The sequence below is a fragment of the Columba livia genome, chromosome 4 (assembly GCF_036013475.1).
Source record: "Columba livia isolate bColLiv1 breed racing homer chromosome 4, bColLiv1.pat.W.v2, whole genome shotgun sequence".
NCBI classification, from domain to species: domain Eukaryota; kingdom Metazoa; phylum Chordata; class Aves; order Columbiformes; family Columbidae; genus Columba; species Columba livia.
The window spans coordinates 48,972,830-48,996,198 of NC_088605.1; the positions used below are offsets into that span (position 1 = coordinate 48,972,830).

General features: G+C 40.6%; 1 protein-coding gene and 1 long non-coding RNA gene across 2 annotated transcripts in view; one reads left to right on the forward strand and one right to left on the reverse strand.

Moving 5' to 3' along the window:
• Window positions 1-23,369, reverse strand: part of LOC110365240 (uncharacterized) — a 362,256-nt gene that overhangs the window by 61,623 nt on the left and 277,264 nt on the right. The window lies entirely within an intron of this gene.
• TECRL (trans-2,3-enoyl-CoA reductase like) overlaps window positions 22,653-23,369 on the forward strand; it is a 59,723-nt gene continuing 59,006 nt past the window's right edge. The window contains exon 1 of the mRNA XM_005511249.4: window positions 22,653-22,774. The gene's annotated coding sequence lies outside the window, so the exon portion shown is untranslated. The remainder of the gene's footprint in view (window positions 22,775-23,369) is intronic.

Here is a 23,369-nt window from a genome sequence, read left to right on the forward strand (position 1 = left end):
GTGTAGCGAGGCATCTAGGAAAGCTAAGCCCTCCTTAGAATTAAATCTGGTGAGAGGGGTCAAGGACAGCAGGAAGAGCTTTTTCCAATACGTGGCAGATAAAACTAACACCAGAGGCAATGTAGGCCCACTGGTGAATGAGGTGGGTCCCCTGGTGACAGAAGATACAGAGAAAGCAGAGTTATTGAATGCCACCTTTGTCTCTGTCTACTCTGCTGGAGGCTGTCCTGAGGAGCCCTGTACCCCTGAGGCCCCAAAGGAAGTCAGGACAATGGAGGAGTTTGCCTCAGTTGATGAGGACTGGGTTAGGGAGCAGTTAGGCAATCTGGACATCCATAAATCCATGGGCCCAGATGGGATGCACCCGCAGGTGCTGAGGGAGCTGGCTGAGGTCATTGCTAGACCACTCTCCATAATCTTTGCCAAGTCTTGGGAAATGGGAGAGGTGCCCGAGGATTGGAGGAAAGCAAATGTCACTCCAGTCTTCAAAAAGGGCAAGAAGGAGGACCCAAGTAACTATAGACCAGTCAGCCTCACCTCCATCCCTGGGAAAGTGATGGAACGACTTATCCTCGGTGCCATCTCAAGGAATATCAAGGATAAGAGGGTCATTAGGGACAGTCAACATGGCTTCATCAAGGGGAGATCATGCTTGACCAACCTCATAGCCTTTTATGAGGACATAATGACGTGGCCAGATGTTGGCAGAACAGTGGATGTGGTCTACATTGACTTAAGTAAAGCATTTGACACAGTCTCCTACAGCATCCTCACAGCTAAACTGAGGAAGTGTGGTCTGGATGATCGGGTAGAGACTGTGAACTGGCTGAAGGAAAGAAGCCGGAGAGTCATGGTCAATGGGACAGAGTCTAGTTGGAGGCCTGTATCTAGTGGAGTCCCTCAAGGGTCAGTACTGGGACCAGGATTATTCAATATATTCATCAACCACTTGGATGAGGGAACAGAGTGCCCTGTCAGCAAGTTGGCTGATGACACCAAGCTGGGAGGAGTGGCTGACATGCCAGAAGGCTGTGCTGCCATCCAGCGAGACCTGGACAGGCTGGAGAGTTGGGTGGGGAAAAATTTAATGAAATATAACAAGGGCAAGTGTAGAGTCTTGCATCTGGGCAGGAACAATCCCAGATTCCAGTATAAGTTAGAGAATGACTTGTTAGAGAGCAGTGTAGGGGAAAGGGACCTGGGGGTCCTGGTGGACAGCAGGATGACCATGAGCCAGCACTGTGCCCTTGTGGCCAGGAAGGCCAATGGTATCCTGGGGTGGATTAGAAGGGGGATGGTTAGTAGGTCCAGAGAGGTTCTCCTTCCCCTCTACTCTGCCCTGGTGAGGCCACATCTGGAATATTGTGTCCAGTTCTGGGCCCCTCAGTACAGGGAACTGCTGGAGAGAGTCCAGCACAGGGCAACTAATATGATGAAGGTAGTGGCGCATCTCCCGTACGAGGAAAGGCTGAGGGAGCTGGGTCTCTTTATCTTGAAGAAGAGGAGACTGAGGGGTGACCTCATTAATGTTTACAGATATATAAAGGGTGAGTGTCATGAGGATGAAGCCAGGCTCTTCTCGGTGACAACCAATGATAGGAAAAGGGGTAATGGGCTCAAACTGGAACACAAGAGGTTGCACTTAAATTTGAGAAGAAACTTTTTCTCAATAAGGGTGACATAACCCTGGAACAGGCTGCCTAGGGGGGTTGTGGAGTCTCCTACTCTGGAAATATTCAAAACCCGCCTGGACACCTTCTTGTGTAACCTCATCAAGGTGTTCCTGCTCCAGCAGGGGATTGAACTAGATGATCTTTTGAGGTCCCTTCCAATCCCTAACATTCTGTGATTCTGTGAGATGCCAGGAGATGCGCAACTCAAAAGTGTCTTTGTCAGTGGATGAGCTGACCCTGATAAAGGAAGGTGCTTCCTCTGGACCAGGCAAGCTTTGTCTCTCAACAGTGAGGTATGGGTGCCACCCTGGATTTGGACCAATACCTAAATTAAACCATATAAATGTGCCTAACAGTATGTTTTTGAATAAACCTATCTGCCTCTTCCCAGAGCATCAGTGCTCTGTTTCTGGGCAGCAACTTTGTTTTAAAAACTGATTTCAGTTAAGGAAGGAAAGCTTCTGTTGCTTACATTCACCCCCTCACACAAAAAGCTTCTGCACCTAGAAGCTGGTAACAGCACAGCATATTTGTGCAAGTTGAAAACACTATTTTACTTAGGAAAAATAACATGCCTTTGAAAATGGCAATTTCAGACCAACATTACCCCCTGACAAAATGTTTGTTCATCAATACAGTGCTAAAGTAGGATCACTGTAGAAGTTCCTCAGCCTAGTCTCAAGAGCAGAAGTCAGATAATGGTTACTTTTGCAAGACAAGTAGAAACAAAGTCTGCTTGTGTCAATCAATATGAAAATGTAATTTAATTCAGTGCAACAGTAACCAGTTTTTCTCCTAGAATCTAAGATAACTAAATATCACATAGCTTAATTAGTTTCTGATACTTTTACAACCTCACCTTTAAACTCAAGAAAAAGCACAGTTTGTACGTTGTTTACAATTCTTTCCTGTTCTGCTTTACTGCTTAGAAAGCTTTACAGGGGCAATAAAATCTTACTCCCATTCCGATGTTCTTGTGGCAAGCAGGAGATGGAATCAAAGATCCATCAGGGCCATCTGATTAGTATCAGATGAGGCCTCAAGCCTAACAGTATTCAAGAGACTGGACAACGCCATCAGACACAGGGTGTGAACTGAGGAGTTGTCATATTCAGGGACAGAACTTGAACTTGATGATCCTTGTGGGTCCCTTCCAACTCAGGACATTCTATGATTCTATGAGTATCACTAAAGCAAGCTCAACAGAGGGGAGAACACAAAACCAGAGGTTCTGAAACCTTCCAAAAAAACCCCTTTTCTCATCACTTGCTTTCCCTGGAGAAGTAGCAGCACATAACCAATGGCACAAATTCAAACTGTTTTCCATTGCCCAAAAAGATATATCTGTCCAAGTCTTTTCAACATCAGTAGCCTCTTTTACAGCCCCTGCTCTGTCAGCCTGCAGTCTGAGGCACCCAGATCCTCAAGTTTGGTCTAGAAGCTCTCACAAAGCAACCAGAATCTCTCTGCTGCAAACAAACTATTCAGGGTCCTGTACCTTCATCTTTCCCTGGAGAAGCTGATGAAGGCAGTCGGAGTCTATTAGCACTCTCAGGCCATGGCTGGCTCTCCCCAGGCTGCTTTGAATCAACAATTTTACCTGTGGTCCATGAAACTTTGTAGATACTGGTTTTATTTTTTTAATTTGGACTGCATTTCCTAAAGTTAAAAGAATTTTCCTTGTTATAAATGTTTTAATCAGACACATACACTCATCCCTCATTCGATATGAGGTTTGTAGTGGTTGAACTAAACTGGCTCTTTCACTTGGATTTGCATCTCTAAACCTAAAAGCAGCATGATTTCTGAGACCCCTGAGTTGTCTCTTTTCCAGTTTGCCCTGAAGCACTCCGCTCTGTGCTTTTCCCCCATACACCCTTCTAGCTCTGCAGTCCTTTTTCGGGCCCATATGTTTGCCATGAGCACTGTCTTTAAAGAACAAAGCCAGGTCCGTGAATTTTCGTGGACATTCAGAACAGGCATGGTCCTGCTGTGCCTGTAACACAACCTGAATGCCCCAAGGTCACACAGGTAGTACGAAGCGCAGATTTCAACCCCCCCACAATAAGCACTTTTATAAAGCTGTGCTTACTGAAGCGGGCTTCACAGCATACTGGAGCTATCCAGAACTTTCTTGGTAACTGTTGGTTGGAGAGGGGATGTTGCTTGAACTATGTGCTCCTTTAAGTGCAAAGTTGTGATGTGATAAAATGAAAGATGGAAATCTGCATGGCTGTGCAACATGCAGTGATAAAGACGATGATAATAACCTCTCATTCTCTTTAAACTTACCAAGGGCAGTGGGGTGAGAGCTTAGTTAATCAATCCTGAAGAATCCTTCCCTTCTATCTTTCCCATCAGTGAAAGAATGAAAGCACAAATGATGCAGATGATACATACCCAGCAAACAAAAACATGAGAAGCTCAAAGTGCAGTTGGCACAACAGCTTAATGAAAACAAGTGGCAGAGGAGACTGTTGATAATGCCCTCTCAAATCTCTTATTTCTTGAAGTGGCTTGTAAGGTCTTGAGGTAAAACTGCTCTAAAACTGGAGGCAGAGAACATACTTATGTGTCACTGTCTGTCCTGCCCTGAGACTTAATGCGTTGAGGCAAAAGGCAGCACCAATATTCCAGGCAGGGGACCTAGATCCAAATTTGTATTGGGATCACTGTGATTTTACCACCTATGTAGCTGCTTGACGCTTTCAGAGGGATAACCTGAGTGAGAAGCTGGTTATTGGCAAAAGCTAGGGGACAGTGGAAAAAACACTATCCTACCCTCAAGAACTCACAATTCAGAGTTTCATTATTGACTCTTGGATTAGTTATAGGATTGTAGAGGTGAAGATGTTGAGAAAAGAGTGTATATATGTGGACTGATTGTAGAGAGAAAAACAAAAGCATTAAAATGTTCAGACTGGAAGGGGGAGCAAGTTGGGGTGAGGCCAAGCCTTTGTAGCACATTTGATTGTCAATTATGGCAAGAATTCTATGCATGGTTGAAAGTCCTCATCTCCATATTGCTATTGGAGTTGATGACAACATGTAAAGCGCATCTTCCTAGAATCAAGGCTACAGTCATCTACTAAGATAGGCACTACTAATTCTACCAACACTAACATTAAAAACATCATGCATGGGGCTTCAAAGATGAGATAACTACATTTTTTTTGTTAATGAATGCTAATACTGTAGCATAACATCTTTACTCCAAGAGGTGAATCTTTCCAGGAAACCTCAAAAACCTCAAACCTTCAAGGTTCACTCTTAAAATCTCTGCAGATCTGATTTGCAGTACAGGATGGTTTTGGAGAAAATCAGTCCTGTAGCCATAATGGTGTTTGTTACTGCGAGTGGCAGAAATAAAACAAGTGGTGGAAAACAAAGGAAAGATCCCCATCAGGAAGGAATAATTCTCTAACATATACTTCATTTTCTCTATATTTCATTAGCTTAAAAATTATCTGACTAGTTTCAAACCACAGCCTTTAAAGTCCACAATAATTTGCAGTGCAGTGCACCCAGCCTATCTGAACTTCCCACTGGAGCTTGGTTCTGGTCTAGGTTTGTCTTTTCAGCCTTATTTACAACTTTGTCTTCCTGTAAATTGCTGGGAAAACTACTCAAATTTCATCTTTTTTCTATACTGTCTTGGCTTCTATCCTCTTATATAATTTATCTTTCATGTATACTGGGAACTCAGCTGAACTCCAACTGCTAGGTACAACCACCTTTACGGTGCTCAAAGGGCCTGAATTCCAGTCACAAATTCTATGTGGATTATCCTTGGGTTGGAAAGAGATCCAAGGGGCTTGCACACTTTTCAGCTGGAGAAAAATAAGATTTATGTGCGGGTGGGAGATGTTCATGTCAAGAGCCTGAATTTCTGGATTGCTGGGACTGTACCTGCATTTGGCATAGATCACGGCCAACCGTTTAGTGGCTGAGGGCAGAATTGACCCTTGAGATCACTGATGGGACAAATATGAGCATTCATTGTAATATTACTAGCATCTAATAATGATTCATAAAAAAATGCATCCCCTATGGAAGGAAGGTACAGATCATATCTGTCTGGGGCCTGCTGATTTTCTGCACTGCTACTGTCTATATTAAAATCCCATATGTATGGTACAGCTTAGAGCAACCCTAGAGCAGCTTTAAATGGTAAGATGGCCAGATCTGGTCTTGAGAATCATTGCATTGGAAAGGGCTTTCTTATTGTCTGTGTTTTCTAGCCTGTTAATCAATCTGCTTCAAGATGCTGACAGTGCTCAGTCAGCTGTATTTGAAGGTATTATATAGAACAGGATTTTCTAAAGCAACCATGGTTAATTTTGGTTATTTAATAAGACAAAATAAGGAATTTTCTAATTGGCAAATACTTTCTGATACCAAGAATCTGATCCCTTGTCTGATCTTTGGTGAGCATGAAGGGTTGTTTATTGCTAATGTTATTTCCATTGTGTGTGAGAAGACAGTTTTCATTCCATTAACCTGCACATAGGTAATTCTCAGGTAGCCATGCTGTTGTTCCTCTGTGGGGTAGATGTATATAGCTTGTGGGATGCCAAAAGCATTCAATTTTAGCATGGAAGGGCAAGGAGCAAACTAGTCCTCTTTATAAAAACTGGCAAAGTCACACCACCATCCCTTATGTTGCTGTTCTGAGAGAAAGGGTAGGACGTAATTCACTTCATCTCACACAGAAACAACTTGGCTGTACTGACATTTGCAGCTCTCTGGGACAGCCCTAGCTACTGACCTGTCTGCTGAACACTAGTTCAGCTGTGTCAGTTCTGTTGAAAACTACTTGCTGGCATTTGTGTTCAGCTCAGACTATTTTGCAGTACCCCAGCCATTATTGTTTCCTTTCTTAAGGAAAACCGCCTCTCTACTTAGGCCATTGAAAACCTGGGTGTTCAATGCCTTTCATGTATTTTATCTGCACTGTGCACCTGCCTTCTCTGATGTGAGAAATTGCTGTTCATAATGTGTCCATTTGTCATGCTTCACATCTACAGACTGTTAGCAGGGTTGCTTCTGGGAAGCTGCATGGCACAAAATGACCCTGCCCCTTTATCCTCGCTGCAGTGAACAGACTGGACTGTGCAATTGCATTTATGCTTAGAAGCAAAACTCAGAAGCACTGTCCCCAGTGCAGCAGAAACAGCAACATCTCCCTTGGTCTGGGAGTAAAGCTGAGCCCTCAGAGGCACAAACGCCTGAAGCTGTTTCCTTCTGTCAGTTGTCTGAAGTCACTCTGAAATTATTGAGGACAACACATTTAACTAGAGAGATCAGTTCTGCACATCACGACAAAACTATGCAGAAGGCATAGTTCCTTCAGTAGCAAGCAATTTAAATTACAGGCATACCTGCAATTCTTTCAGTGCACTCACACTGCAAGCAGTGTAGCCAAACTCTAGCTTTCTGTTTGCTTAGCAGCTGTAGCACTGCTAGATAATAATTCACATTGGAGGACAGCACTTCTTCCTTCAGTTCCGTATTGTAAACATCTGTAAGCTCCACAGATGTTCCCCACATCTCTCCTAATGAGCAGGTTTGAATACATATTATGCCATTGCATTTCAGAAGCAGCTAGTCCCATACGCTTAACTGGCACACGCTCCAATAAGATTTGTTTGGAGCTTATGTTTTTCTCCATGAGATAAACAGATCTGAGATTCTGTGATTCAACAAGAGAGACAAATGCATTGGCTGAGGCAAAATTTACAAAGCTGTACATGAAAATTACTTAAGTAGTATTAAATTGAATTTTTTTCCTTTTTTTTTTTTTTTTTAATTGAAAACTTTCACAGGTATACAGCATGGGAAGAAAATACTAAAGGAGACAAAGAGTCTACTGTTTTGATAGTGGACCAGCATTAGACATTGATTTGCAAGCCATGTAAAAAAAGCCAGTGGCAATCCAGCTTGCCTGTACAGAAGTACTCTGGTGCACTCATTTCCTGTATGTCCTGTTGAGTCTGGGCATTGTGTTATCAGTTGGGAGAGGTCAGAGCTAAAAGAGAAAAAAATTCATGAGCAGACCATTGACTTGGAATGAGCAACTCGAACAGTACAAGAAAGATTAAAAGGACTGAAGTGAATTGTACCAGCTGATGATCTGAGCTGGCTAGTTTAGTTTTGGCCACTAGCCAACCTAAAGGTTGAGAATAGAGCTCAGCAGTCTGCAAATAACTGAAGGCTGTTAAATACCAAGGAGGAAATGAAATTATTTAATGAAGCACACAAAGGTGTAACTAGAAGTAGTTGGACTTAATTAATGAAGGGAAGAATGTAAATGAGTATCTAGAAAGCTTCTTGCTAATGAAATATAATAGTTTGCAAAATCACCTTTGCCTCAGACTTTTAAAACTGGGTGTGAGAGAATACAAATGCCCTGCAGATCAAGAGATGTTGTATATTTATGGTATATGGATTTACAGTTACTGTGGGGCTGAGCTAGTTGAGGCTTCACAGTCTTGAGCTCATCATACTTAATATGTTCTAATGGACACACCAAATAATAAAATAATATGTGTATCTTGGCAGATGCACACTGTCATGTATGTTTGAGAGCCGCAAGCATATACCCACTATATAATTTTGCTCCTTTAATGTATGTTTGCATCACTCACTTCTGAATGTGTGTGTGTGTGTCTCCCCAAGCTAGTAAGGCATGCTTAGTAGAGAACTGGTTTTATGGTTCAATGGAGAAAAGTGGAGATAACTATGTGGAAGAGTAGCAAGGATAGCCCTTGCCAAAGTTCTCCGATCAAAACTCTTAGAAAATGTCCACCCTGCAGTGAAGCATTTAGGTACTTCTATAATGCAAAGAAGAGGTACAGAGGTATTACTGCTCCCTTGACATTAAAATCAGTAGCAATGGATTGGGGCAGTGACATTTCCACTTGTGGACAAACTGAATCATTAGCTCAGATGTTTGAGAGAGGATGCTTGCTCTGAATTTGCTAAAATGGCCAATCTGAATTTATTTCACAGCTCATTAGGGAGCTGTGTATAATAAATTAGCCAGCATGTTACGTTCAGCTAACATGCCAGCTCCCAGGTTTGTTTTATGCTCTGGGTTGCTGAGTGTGAATAAGCGAATAGTACCGCTTCAACTGTAGTTTCATTGTGCAAATAACAGTGACTTGACAGAGCTTTTTTTTCTTTCCATGGAACATAAAGTGGTCTCTCACGAACCTGAAGGTGCTTTTCTGCATTCTACAGCCATGAGGCTGTTTCTACTCTATAAGAAATAACACATTAGCAGAAGGATGGAGCTACCTAAGGGCAGGAGGGTCTATTTTTCTTACTGGTTGGTGCCCACAGGAATGGTTTGGCTCTGTCTCGTAATTTCCACTGCCCAGTGGGCAGGATTTCCAGACAAGCTTGACATGTCTTGTAGACCTCAAGGACATGCTGGCCACAGGCTCAGCCTCCTTATTTTGTTTTTCACTTTGTGCTGTGGTTTCATCTGGCTGCTGCACAGCATTGGACATAGGGAGAAGGCTTCACCTTAGTTACTGTCTGTAACAGCTATGTGGGGGTTTGTTTTGTTTTTTTTCTTTTACTTGACTACTCAGTCCCAATTTGCTTTGTGGCCCCACTTTATCATCTGTAGAGTCGTAAGAAGGCACAGTTACTGATGTGGAGAGTGGCAAAGCAGGAAGAGTTCCTGTGTGTATTTTTTTTTTAACAATTCAGTTTTTCATGGAAAGGATGATGTTTGGGTTTGTGTGGTGTTTTGTGTGTGTATGTTTCGTTATTGGGGGGGGGGGGGGCGCAGCTGGGAGAGGGTATTAGTCTGTGTTTGTTTATGTTTTGTTCTTTTCCTTTCAGAATTTGAACCCTCTTGGTGAGATTTTCTTATTTTTACTTAATCTTCTTTTATTTTCTCTTCTTTTCTTTTCTTTTCTTTTCTTTTCTTTTCTTTTCTTTTCTTTTCTTTTCTTTTCTTTTCTTTTCTTTATTTTATTTTCTTTTATTTTCTTTTTTTTCTTTTCTTTTTTCTTTTTATTTTCTTTTTTTTTCTTTCCTTTTTTATTTTCTTTCTTTTTTTCTTTTCTTTTACAGTTATTCTATAAAGTAGATCTCCACAGAGTGAGAAAATGTTTTATTAACTTCTTTGGTGCTCCCTAGGAAAGACTAATTCATACTGGAACTAGTAAAATACATGTATGAGAGTAAAATATATCTATGAGTCTTTATACATATATATGTATAATAGTAATGTATTTGTGCTTTCTCATAGTGAAAACATTTGATGATGAACAGGGAGATTTTGAAATATTTCTCGGTGGAAAATTTCAATTTTCTGTCAGTGCCATTTATCGATGGGATTGATTTTTTTCACAGGCTAGCTGTTCCAGGCCATATTGCTGGCTGTTCAAGACTCCACGGGGCAGTTTCTGTTTCCTGTTCCCTGGCAGGTTTGCATTAAATCTGATATAAACAGAAAAACTGTACTGACCATCTAGAAGATTTCCCAGTTGAATTTGTTGAATCAGCAACATCCATGACTTTGATATGATTTTTAGGTTAGGAAGTGCTTTATTCAGTGTTTCCTGAATTGTTAAAAGGAAAATAAAAACCAGACAAGTATTGGATACTTCTGTCTCATATAAGGAGTGTCTTGTGAAATAAATACATGTATCTTTACCAAATTAGATTTCATACAGATGTAGGTAGATTGGCGCCGAGATTGACTCAGACTCTTCCATAAAGTAAGTCACAATGTCAGCTTTAATTTACAGACTGGTGTTAAGCGATCAGCAGCATTCACAGGTACATCACAGCAATACGCAGGTGTTAAGGCACTTCAAACCAGTGGCCACATTTTTTTTAAAACCAGCCACTTCCACCTGCTGGGAGGAGACCAGGATTTTTTCCCTCTGTGTGGTTCATGACTGAGAAGCTCTTGCGCTGAGCTGGTGTTTGGGAACTGCAGGTGCCTTGCAGCCAGCTGAAGCTGTGAGTGTCACTGGAGGCAGATTGTGCCTCTGTTTCTCTAGCTGTGGCCAGGGAGAAGATTGCACTCACTGCTTTGTTTGTGCTTTGATGGCAAGTGCTTTGTGAGAGCCAGGCACTGGGGCTATGACAAATGGCCTGTTCTTATTCCCCTGTGCAGTTGGTAACACCACTAAACAACCAGTCCTTTCACGCACATGTACTCCCAAATAGCTCTGCAAACTTCTGACTGATGTTTTCTGACACTGTCCTAAATAGGACATGAAAACAACAGGCTCTGTGCAACAGAATAGAGGGACTTCCTCTTTCTTTAAACCATACAGCCTACCTTAATTGCTTTCCTGTAATAATATAGTGATATGGTGTCGGCTTTTTATGAATAATTCAGGGCAGTAAAATGATAAAGTTATCAACAAAAGATAGCTTGCAGTGATTCTTTCATGCATTTCATAGATATTTCAAAGACAAAAATACATATCTGCAGGCGGACTGTGGAAAACTACCTTGAGAATGCATACAAATGTATTAACTATTACTGGGGTAGAGGAAAAACAAGTCAACTGAAGATAGTGAGTAAAACATTTTCTTATTCCCTCAATGTATGCTATCTTCTTCTATTAAATAATTAACAAAAGATCTTTGCAAAATTCAGATAATCTCTTGTGAAATAGGTACACTTTATTTTACAATAAGGAACAGAAAGACCTGAAGAAGATACAGGGCTCTGTTCTGTTGGGCTGGTTAATAAATGTGGCAGTATGTGTAACAGCAGCAATATAGATGGGAACAGATTTTATGTGTAGGCTATACATACAGAGTGTGCTAGGGCTTTACGTTAGAAAACATGCCCTGCATACAAAAGCTCTTCTTTCTTCAGCCCACTCCATCCACTGCACAGCCACTGTGAAGATGGAGGATTTGAATTTTTAGGTACAAGTCTCAAGGCACTCTTAAGTTTGGACCATAGCTTGCTTTATGTAAATAATTTATCCATTGCAGTGATGTTATTCATATCCATTAACCCTTGAGAAGTTCAAGCACCAAGCACCACTAGTGATCTGCCCCTGAAATAAGCTTGGAGATTTCTCTTGTATTAAGTAAATTACCTTGTTAACTGCATTTTTCCCCCATTCTTCCCCATTTAAAGCAAGTCAAAGAGGAATCTTCACTCTTTGGTGTCAGACAAAAGTATCTTTTTCCTCCGTTCTATTCCCCTTTAGACTGTTCATTTACCTGTTCACTATTAAAATAACTATCTGATGGTGGCATTACTTAATAAAGTTATAGAGGTATGCTAAGTGGAGTATGATAGATGAATTCCATAATTTGAAAACCTGCTAGCTATGAGGTAGCAAGCACTGCGTTTTTCTGTCTTTATTGGCTATTAAATCTCCACTTTGCAGAACATACTGTTCCAGTGACGTGGCTTTCCATGCAAAATGTCGTGTTTGATTGTTTGTTTGTTTGTTTTTCTGAAACCAAAAAGCTTCCCTTCTGAGGTCAGGTGGGCTGTGTAATTTTGAGGACATTTATTCAGCCCTGAGAAAATACTTTTTTTAGTTAATAACATGGCTTTTCATTAGATTCCTAGAATGTACATTTTTAATAGGTAAATTAAAACCTTGCTTATTAAATGCAGTGCATGCATTGGCATTCTTTCAGTATAGCCATGCCAAAGCGGTTGCTGGCCAGCATGTGGCCCAGCAAAGGGAGAGATCTGAGGTTGTATGGATCTATCTGGTCTGAGTGATCCTGATGGGAGATTTGACCACAAATCCCTTTCTATTATCGCTTTCTGCTCTCATTGTTTTGTGAAAAGACACAATGATTGTCCTTTCGATAAGATGACAAACTTTTTAGATTGAAACTGTACAGTGTTTTTCTTTGGTGGAAGCTTCCACTTTAACAGGCTAGGAGTGCTTACAAACTCAGCTTAATCTCATTTTGGCTCAGTTCAGTTCAGCAACAAACAGCTGAGGAGTATCTTCATTAAACATGGGCTTTGTGGCAGGGGAACATTGCCAAAATCTGTACTTACTGTGAAGCATGTCATTTTAAAGAGGGAAAGCTAGGATTTCATTATGCATTAATTCCTATAGCAAAGATAATTTTATTTGTCTCTCATATAACAACTTTCATGGACTTTAATAAACATGAGTTAAACCTAACCTAACCCTTTACTCTACAAACAAAATGGTAAATAGCCATCCTTAAAAATCAGCTCTCAAAATAGGCTTTTATATTTGTATCTCTTCATTGGACTGTGTGCTGAAAATGAAAGGCCAGATCTTGATCTTGGTTACCCACTAAGGAATGACAACAGACATGCTGGGGGCTAACAGAGATTTATGCAGGTGTTTTCGTATTAAAAACCTTGTCTGCAAGTGGTAGCTTTGGAATAGTCTTGGCTCTCTGGTGACAGGTGTGCACATGCACTGCTATGAGAATGGGGCAGTAACTTAAGTCTATTGGGAGTTCTGTGTTACTGGAAGTTTTTTTGTAGCTGGGATCTAAGGTGTGATTTCTGATTACCTACCTTTTTTGAGAAGTCTGCTAATCTCAAAATTTAGACCATGCCATGACTCAAGTGGATCTGAAAGCCAAACTGTAATTCCATGGGAGTTTCTGATGGTGGACATCCAGAGGGCTATTTGGAGAGCTAAACCTTAGGCACACAACTCCACAGAAAAGGGGCTGTGTTTTTCCCAGGCCTGATTTATGTGCCTTGATTTACCTTCCGTCCACTGACTATGTATGTAGGAAGGGTACAAAAAGTAGTTTCCTGTGCTGGAAGGTGTGAATGACCATATTTTATTCATTTCTTGGCTAAAAACATCTGAACAAGACAACAGCTAAATTGAATTATCTCTAAACCTTTTATCCCATAAAATGTTACTACCTTTTTTCATATTCAAAATATTTCATTTTGAGTGCTTCCTTCACATATTTATCAAGGACACAAACATGCTGATGTTATTCAACCAAAACCAAGTTTCTTCTTGCTGCTGCAAAGAGTTTTTGTTTTAGTTTGTTTCTGAGCTCAGCCTCCAGGTTGACGCTGCTGAGCCCCCCAAGGTTTTTGGTTTTCTGGTTTCTACCCAGACACCTAGTCCACACTAATGCACTTGCTCTGATTTTCAGAATTCTGCCTAGATGGTCTTTTCCTCTGGAATAGTTTGCGATGCTGAATCTCCCATTCGCCTCATGGGAGAAATATATAATTTAGTTTGTGGGGTTTAGTAGTCCTACTAATGACTTTCTGCTTGTGTCATTGTTTTTGAGTAGTTACAGATGCTTCACTGGCACTTTTATATTGTCCTGTATTGTTTCCATCAGTTGTTGGATTTCAGGAGGGAGAGATGTAACCTGTACTTCAGCTTCGTGGAGACAAAGCTGACAGAGCTACTGAAAATGAGGCATATTCTGCTGTTGACTTTTTGGATTGTATTTTGCAAGAGAGAGCTGGAAAAGTATTCCCATGTGAGAAACTACTGATACTGGAATGCTTGTCTAAAGAGCATCAAGTACGAAAACATTAACTTTGGGCTCAGAACTTGCCCTTTAGCAATACACAGAACATTATTAAAACCACCTTTAAGGATTTTGCTGTTGAAGATGCCTGGCAACTTGTTTATCAGCATCTCAGCAGTGCTAACTTAAGGCATGAGGCTAAGGAGGTTGGTCTCTCCTGATCTGAGAGGTTCACAGCCTGCGCATCGGCTGGGCTGTGTGTGTGGGATTCCTGGGGCCTCTACTGTTCTTAAAAGAACCTCTCATATTGTTTAGGAGTGTTTTAAAAAGGTGTACTGCAGTAGTTAGCATATAATAACTAAAATGATACAAGCAGAAACTATTTCATCCTTGTGGTAAGCCATGGAGAAACAAGATAGAAGGTTGCTAGCTTCACGCTCTGACGAAGATTCTTTTTTATCCTGGAGTGCAACTCATAGTGCTACTGCTAGCTGGAAACAGAAATATTTTCTGGAAGCTTCAAGAGAAACTCCTTTTTTTGGCCCTCTTCATGAAAGCTGTATTTTTATTCTGGCTGAAGAACCAAGTATTTAAGTTTAAACGGGTGTTAGTCTGCTAAGGAATTGTCCTGAAAGTAATAATCTGAGATGCAGTTTGCGGTTCCGTCTGTGTCCTGTTCTTAGCTTACAACAAGCTGACACCAGTGGTCAGTCTGCTTTACTCTAGATGCTGTGAATTCAAATGTTCATTAGAAACCTGAGGCTTTTCAATATGTCCTCTTTTTTTTTAATTACAAAAACTGCATATACTAACAGTTCATGTGGCAGCTGGGTGCTCTGTGATAGCTAAACCTACAAAGAAAAACTACAACAAAGAGTGATCAAGTCTCTACTAATTATTTTCTGTGTCTATTCTTGGCTGTCATGCTTTTGCATCCAAAATCAGCTTTTTTGAGAACAGCATGAAACTCCCAATTCCTCTGTATAAACAGCAGCAACAGCAAAGCAGGTTATCTGTAAAGAGACTGGCAGGTACAGCCAGTTCCTCTGGGGGCTGAAACAATGCCAAGAGCTCTGGCACAGAGACTGCTAAACAGAATAGACTCAGATACAGCACTTGCATGAGGTTTGCTCTCAGTGGAAACTCGCAGCAGAAAGAAATTTGGAGCAAGGTCTTTAGTATGATGGTGATGGCCACAGTTGTCTGCAGCTCTGGAAACAGAGAGACAGAGACTATGAAGGTTGTCACGTGTGTGCAGTGAGTAACCCTGGCCAGCTCACCCCTCCCAGTCAGCACCAGAGAGCAGTGCACAAGGATTATGTCTAAGTACATCTGCAGCAGTACATGGTTTGTCAAATGTCTGGCAGCTTGAGGTCCTGGGAATCAGGGAAAAATAGCTGATGGTCAGGAAAGGAAAAGCAAAGCTATACCTCATTGCTTTTTAGACAGGACACAGGACCAACTATTTATTAAGGCTGTATAGGATGTCTGACAGCTTGACTGGCCTTTCAAATGCAAACAGATACTCCAGTCTCCTGCTGTAAGACAGCAGAAGTAAGCCAGAGTTTCCTTATTTGTGGGAAAATATATATATATATATATATATATCTCATCAGCTTGTGGAACTAGTGATAATTGCATCAGGTCATGCTATGCAACTGTGGATTTCCCACTCCACTGGTAAATTTCTAGCCCTAGAAGATTGAAAATGTGATGCTGAATCTTCCTTCATTTTACCCTTATATACGGGCATGATGCTTCAGTTTGAGAGCACTTCTTACAATCAGGTATAGAGGGAGGGAGGACATTTATTCTACTCAGAGCCTTTATTTTATAGCATTTTTGAAGCTGTCTATGGATCTGAGTCGCTTTCCGCAACAGGAGGTCCTGGCAAAGTGTGCTGATACCTTACCTGTAATTCTCCAGTGCTGCTTCCTAGAGTGTTAAATACCACAGCTCTCCTTGTCACATCTATCTGTATGACCTTGCCCCCAGGATGGCTACAGATATTGCAGGAATGCTTTGCAGAAACATTTGCCAGCCTGCGAGCAGCATCAGCTTTTTTTTTTTTAAAGCAAAGATAATTCTGACAGCTGGGTGTAACCACACGGTAGTGGTCCTGACTTTGTTTGCAAGCTGGTCAAAGTAATTCCTGACTACAAGCTGTCAAAGTGGAAATCAGACTCCAGAGGTGTTGAGTGACATGCCGTTGTCTTAATGTGTCAACCAACAAGTGCTATCTTTTGGCAGCCAGAGCTTACATATTGTCTCCTGTCAAGGTTTTAGAGTCTACTGTGGCAACCATCTGCTCTGGTTTTGCTTGTACTCAGAGCCAACTCAAAACTACTTACCACCATGTTGTTACATACAAGCAGCAAACCTCTCTCCTTTCTGATTTGCTACAGGACCAGGGAAGTCTGTGCATTGTAAACTTCACACAAATTATTGCATTCTTCCATGCCAACTGTGCCACACAGAAGCACATTTTTTTTACTTTAAAATGTTTCTGTGCCAATGTTGGTTGTGATAAAACAAAGCACGAATAAGTTAGGATGAGAGGCAACAGAGAGCCAGGTGGAAAATGCTTTCTTCACTAGGAATGCAAGTGTTTCACAAGAAACGACAAAAGCATTTTTGGAGCTAATAACACCGTTTTTCCTTGGAGCTCAAGGCACTAACCCAGGACAATACCCGTGTTTGGGTAGGGTCACTTCTTAATCGTGGTCTGGGGGCAGAAGATTTTACTGTATAAGCAGAAGAGTCTAAACAGGAGAAAGAACCAGAAATAAGTAAGAGTATTTCAGCCTGGTGAGCATGCTTGTGTTTGTTTTTTTATTTTGCTGCATGGAAGCGGTTTGTTTTTTTTCAAACATTTCAAGCTTGAAAAAAACCTGGCACTGATCAACAGTTCTAATGAAATAATTAAAATCTTTTGTTCACTTATCTAATTCCAAGTTAGGAATTGTGCTGTTTCTCACAATCATTTTGTTTTGAGAGAAAAATGCCACAAGAATATTTTTTAGTCAGAAAATGAATGTGAAAGTAAAGGACTGAACATTTTTCAGCTCAAGAATAATTTTAAGGCTGAGCCTGAATATTAAAAATGTCATACCAAATGGCAACTTTTCTGAAAACTTGAAAGTTTGTGAAAGGAGGAGGTTATGCTGACAGATGTTTCAGAAACCTAATTAATGAAGCTCTGAAATGAAAAAGACTGAGAACAATTTTACTTCTTTTATGAGAAGAAATAACATAACATTTTAAAAATAATAAAAGACCAATCACCCCAAGAACTTCAGACAAAAAAGGAGGATTATAAAACAGGAGGGTTTTTTTTTTGCCATTGTAAACTTTTAAACATATCTGTGGATAGAACTGTCTGAAAGACCATAATTATATTTTGTGACAAATATCAGGTTTCAGGATTTTTATACATTGTACATCAGCAAACAAAAAGTTTTGAATGTTTTTATGTTGAAATAGCTCTTTCAGGAATCTGTAGGTGTTCTAATGTTCTAATCAAGGTTGTTCTTCCCTCCTACTGGTCAGAAATTATTAGAGAGGCGATATTGTTCTGAACCTCAAGATCTTTTCATTCAAATGAGTAAATCTTTATTGGTGCTTCAGTGTCAATGAAAACTGCATATTTGAAAAACAATTTGTTTTTCTGAAGTTATTCCAAGTGATTCCAGCTTCATCTTGCACGTAATAATTTTGCATAAAGATGCATTTAATCTCAGCTCTAAGAACATGGATTTGCCAGTTCTTTATTGCTGCTGTTTGTGAAAAATAGCTTTGCCTTACTGTATTTCTTTTCATCATCCTTACTCAGTGGTTGATCAGCTTCCGATAATGCGTCTACTCGATCTTACACTGTGAAATTACAATCCATTATCTCATCAGGATATGTTCTAGGAGGGGGATTAAAAAAATGCTGTCAGTAATACAGTTGAAATTAAATGAGGACATAAAGTAAGGTTGCACTGCTGCAAAGTCCAGGGTATCAGCAACTGTCCTTCATTAATCCACTCAGTCCTCTCTCATTACACTGTGGAGTGGCATTGATAACAAAGTCACAACGAAACGCATGGAAACCTTCTGTCTGTCCGTGCTTTGAGGACTGTCATCTGTGGAGATGCTGCCTTGTTGCTTGCTCTGCCACTGGGCACATGATGGTGAAACCCTGAAATGAAGCCAAATATTTGGAAGCAAATTTCTAACCTTTGTTAACTGAGATACTATTTCATGAGGTGGAATTGACAATGCCATAAGAGGACATCACACCATATTAAGACCAATGTATGGAAACACTTACTGAAAGGCAAAGGCAGTTTAAGGAGATGGTACAAGGTGAGTGTGATGCTGTAGGAAAAATTCTGCAGGTAAAAGTCAGTGGGATTTTCCTTAAAAGTACTTCTTAGACAACTTTGGGTGACATTTCTTTGCTTCTAATACTGCTTTCTAATCTTTGCCTCAAAGATTAGAAAACAACGGGGTATAAAGCATATTGACCTCGTAAGGACTCAAACATGAATAGCGTTGATCTCCCTACCTGACTGTCTCTTAAAAGCCAAGACTGGCTTAAAAATTGTAAACTTTGTTTGAAGGGTAGGGAGTATCTTTGTTTCTAGAGCTTTTGAGGTCAAGTTTTCAGACATTCTTGTATGCTTCTAAGAGCTACAGATTTACCTGAGTGAAAAAGAATAACAAAATGTATAAGTAAAACAACCAACCAGAAAAGACATTTCACATAGCACTTCACAGTCATATACTTTGAAATGCTGTGTATTTAGTGAAAAAAAAATCACATGCCTCAAAATAATGAGTTAATAACGTGAAGAACAGCAAGATCTGCAGTGATTAATTTAAACAAGGATTGAAAATTCTCAGCTGCACAGCTGTAAATACGCTATCTTTTGTCAGTAACATTTTAATTAATCTAGCAGGTCGCCTACAAAGATTCCTTTTGGCCTCTTTGTCGCCAGGACCATCTATCTCCCCAGGCTGCTTCTGTGCTCCAGTCCAACAGCTGTTTTTTGCAATATATCCTGACTGCCATCAGATTTGAGCTCTGTATCAGGCTGTACTTAACTTTGGTAGAAAAGCAGGTGTGTGTTTGTGTGCAATGGTCTAGGGGTAGAGGTTTCACTTCGTACTTCTTGCAGGTGAAATTCCTGGGCCTGTCTGTTGTCTTTGCTTATTTCTTTTACACCTCTTGGGTATATCTGTGGGGTATAAAATAAGCCCTGGCTTTGCATTTGATTCATGCTGTGAATTTGCTTCTAATTGGCACCACCCACACTAAGGTTTAAAGTCACCATGTTTAATTTTCAAGCCAGAAGGGTAAAGCTGGGCTACTGGAATGAGATTTTAAACAGCTGGCAAAAGGCCATTGCTGGGACACTCAGTGGTAAAAATTTCTCCTCCAGAGCCAAGGTGGGCACTAGAGATGACTGGATGCTCTCTCCTTCTGTGCCTTCCTATGCTGACCATTACTTCCTTGTTAAGAGATTTAGCTTCAGGAGAGAATATTGAAGTACCAAGCAGTTTTAGTAGTAACACTGTGGAGCTTCTTCTACCAAGTAGTTTTACTAGTAACACTGTGGAACTTCTTCTAAGTGTTTTTTTGTGTGCGTATACACATAGGTAGAACATTTTAAATTGATTTTGAGGCTGCTGAGGTGGGCCTGTGCAGGCAAAGAAATCCCAGAGTTTTCTGCAGGTGCTTTTTTTTGTTGGTTTGGTTTGGGGTTTTTTGTGTTTGTTTGGTGTGTTGTTTTTTTTTTCTTCTTTTTTTTGGGGGGATGGTGGTGTTTGTTTGTTTGTTTTGGTTTGCTTTGCTTTGGTTTGGTTTTTAACTACGCAGCCTTTAAAAACTGTACATGTGACTAACAGTATCAGACTTCACATACAGTACCCTGCAATCTTAGATATATGTTCCTTATTTCTAACAGCTGGGCTCACATGCTTAAATTCCTACTCTGCTTTAGAAGTGCATTCTAGTTGTTACTAATATGATAGAGATAACAATATAAAACCAAATATTTAAAAGCATTAGCACCCAAAATAATCCTATAAGCCTATTCCTTAAGTCTAAGGCAGATGAAGCCAGAAGCCAGAAAAATGAATGTTTTTCCAAATATGAGTACATTGTATCAGGTTCTTCAATCCTTCCTTGGACAGCTCAGTAAAAAGAGGCTGAAAGCAAAGCTATGCTTCTGCCTGGTTCTGAAATCATGAAGCCCGAGATCGTGATGGGGAGATACGAAGCAATGCCAATTAGATCAAGTGTGGTGCCAGGCATATGGGCTGTACAGCCACTAAATGAGGGTGGGGAGGCCACGAGGCATGGTGCGTATCCTGGGGATGTATTGGCTCAGCACTCCTTTAGCAAGGGGATCTCGCTGCTTGTTCGCAGTAGTCAAGCGCTTGCTCCCAGTGTCTCCTTCCCCAGCAAAATGAATGGTAGAATCTCCAAAAAAGGACACTGAAGTATGATGCGACCTCGGGAACCTGCTTTGCCTTAGGCCATGTCACCTGCAGTACCAAACTCCACCTCTGAAGTCTTGTGTCTTGGGGGTGTTGTTCAGTTATTTGGCATCACAAACCTGATGGGAAAGGAATAATCCAGCTTCCACTAAGCATTTGGAGTGCATGCGATAAAAAAGTGATGTATGAGGGGCTGTTGACAAGCATCTGGAGTGACAGAACTGACTTAACAGTTGACATTTTGCAGACTGAGAGGAGATCACCAGTTCTCTGGAGAAGGAGTACTAAACATGACCAAAGATGAAAAGTTGAAAGATGAAAAAAAAAACTTCAGAAGCGCCTTCAGGCCCAGGCTGAGACCTTGTGAAATCCCTTTGTGCGGAGGCGCAGTGCAAGGAGAGCCTCTCGCAGAGAAGGAACGGGGAGGGAAAGCAGAAGAAACAGCAGTTCTCTAACAACTCACAGGCTCATAAGCAGGAATTGAAAAGCTAAGTCTTAGCCCAGTGCTCTTTTACCTGTTTTGTCGTTGCCTGCACAGGTTGATGCTTGTTTCCAGACATCATATTAGAAGGCTGCAAAAAGTCTGCTACAGGTGTTGATTTTGTTGTGAAAATATCAGCATTCAGTAAACCTGAAATGATGGCACTGCTGCGTGCCTTGGGGGCTGGTACTCCTCCCTCCTGGAAGAATACTCTTTCAGACGGATGGCTTAACAAAATGCTTGCCCATGTGCAAAATGGCTCATGTCAGCCAAGTGCCAAGTGAGGAGGAGGTACAGCCACAGTTAGAGAAGAGTTACGCCCATCCTCATGGCCCCTCGAACACTCGAACATATCGGCCCTTATATGGCAGGAAATACAGTGCGAGATGAAGATGTCAGAATGATTTAATTCTTGCTGAGTGCTCTTTGACTCCTCTCAGAGTCCTAGAATGAAGCTGAGGTCAGGAACTTGGTGACTGCTGGTTACTAGCCCTGCCATGGCTCTGGGACAGTTCTGTGCCAGCAGCTCATACCTATCTGACATGAATCAATAAATCTCACCATGGGACTGAGTGCTTGTCCCCATGTGCTGGGACTCCCCATCTCCAGCGTCAGGGGCTGAGACAAGGTACTTATAACTGCACTGAATGTGAAGATGTGCCTTATGTGCTGTAATAAATGTTTCCCTTCTGTGTGCACTTCTACACAGAATGGGCTGATTTCACATCGAGCCAGAACATCCAAACCCATTGATGACATTTCAAGTGAGTGCAGCACTTGTGACATTAATGGCAACATCTCCACTGCTTTTATGCATCTCCCTTTTAGAGCTTAGATTATCAGTGGTAACTCTATCCCTGATTATTTTTGGTAGAGTAGCTCTCATCAGCCTTATATGCAAGTAATATGTTTGCTATAGACATGATGCTGCAATCTAATCCTAGACCCATAAGTGAATACAACGAAGAAAGCGCCAATCACCTTGAGGGAAGCCCTACTAGTTTATGTCAGCTAAGTATTTGGTCCTGTAAAGATTGTTTTTATCAATATATTGCAATTGCATATGAATAGCTTAGATGGAAAAAAAAATTGTAGGCATTTTCCTGGAATTGTTTCACATACCCAAGTGTTCATTAGTCAGTAACAAAAATCTAATCATTTAAATGTCTGTAAGCAAATAATAAGGTATTTTTTTTTTCAAAATCAGCAGATTACATGTTATCATTTTAAATAATATAGTAAACATACCCACAGTAATAACTGCAACATCAGTTCCTTATATAAGCAGAAATTAGCCATGATTATCAATATTAGTCTTTATTGCTTTTTAATTGAAATAAATTTAGAAATTTATTAATATATGCTGTTATAGCTCACTGATTAATAGATTTTACAGCTAAAAGCAGATATTATATCAGTTTGTATCATCTCTTGTACAGCAGTTTATGCAGTTTCCTTATGGTTCAAATAATTGTATTTACACTTGGAATTTGGGATCTGTGTGAGCTGTGGTGTTTAACCGGCTGTTTTTAGTAAGCCTGTTATAGTCAACCAAAAATTTCTCAATCTTCACATTCTGACCAGTTGATACCAACATTTCTGCAAATTAGTTCTGCTTGCGATACTGACTCTACTGATGTGATGGTTCCTTGCGCACTTCATCTATCCTTGGAGACAGGTATACTTCTTCGATCACAATATAATCTTGTTCAAGTCTAACAACAATTCTTGTCTTTAGGGGCTGACTTGTTTTGCCTCAATGGCAAGACATTGATTGATTTCATTACGCTTTTTCGTGTCATATAGACATAAAGCATCTCAGTTACAAGCTGGGTTTAGCCTTTTTAGTCAGAACAACTGGCTAAAGAATCATGAAGAATTTTGCTAGGAGAGGAGCTTTAGTTTGGAAATTGCATTCCTTGGGGGGTCTCCTCTCATTTTTAATTCTTGCAAAAATGTATAAATTAGTTTATCTGTTATTTCATAGATCTTCTTGTCCTGTCACTAGACAAGATGTGGTGATCAGTAAATTTTCTGGAAGTAATAAAAGAGTCAAAGAAGAGACCTGTGCTTTGTTCTTACCCTGCCTCCCAGAGAGGGTATTAGCTGTGTTGTCACTTTTATCTTGTTGAAGGTTTTTTTCACTTCATTAAATTTCCTTGGTGTCATGAAATTATATGGTTTCTGCATTAGTGATCACAGGTTCACTGAAGTTTTACCATGTGTTCAGAACTTACTCTGTGTCTCCAGCTGTCTGCAGAAATCTGTGTTAC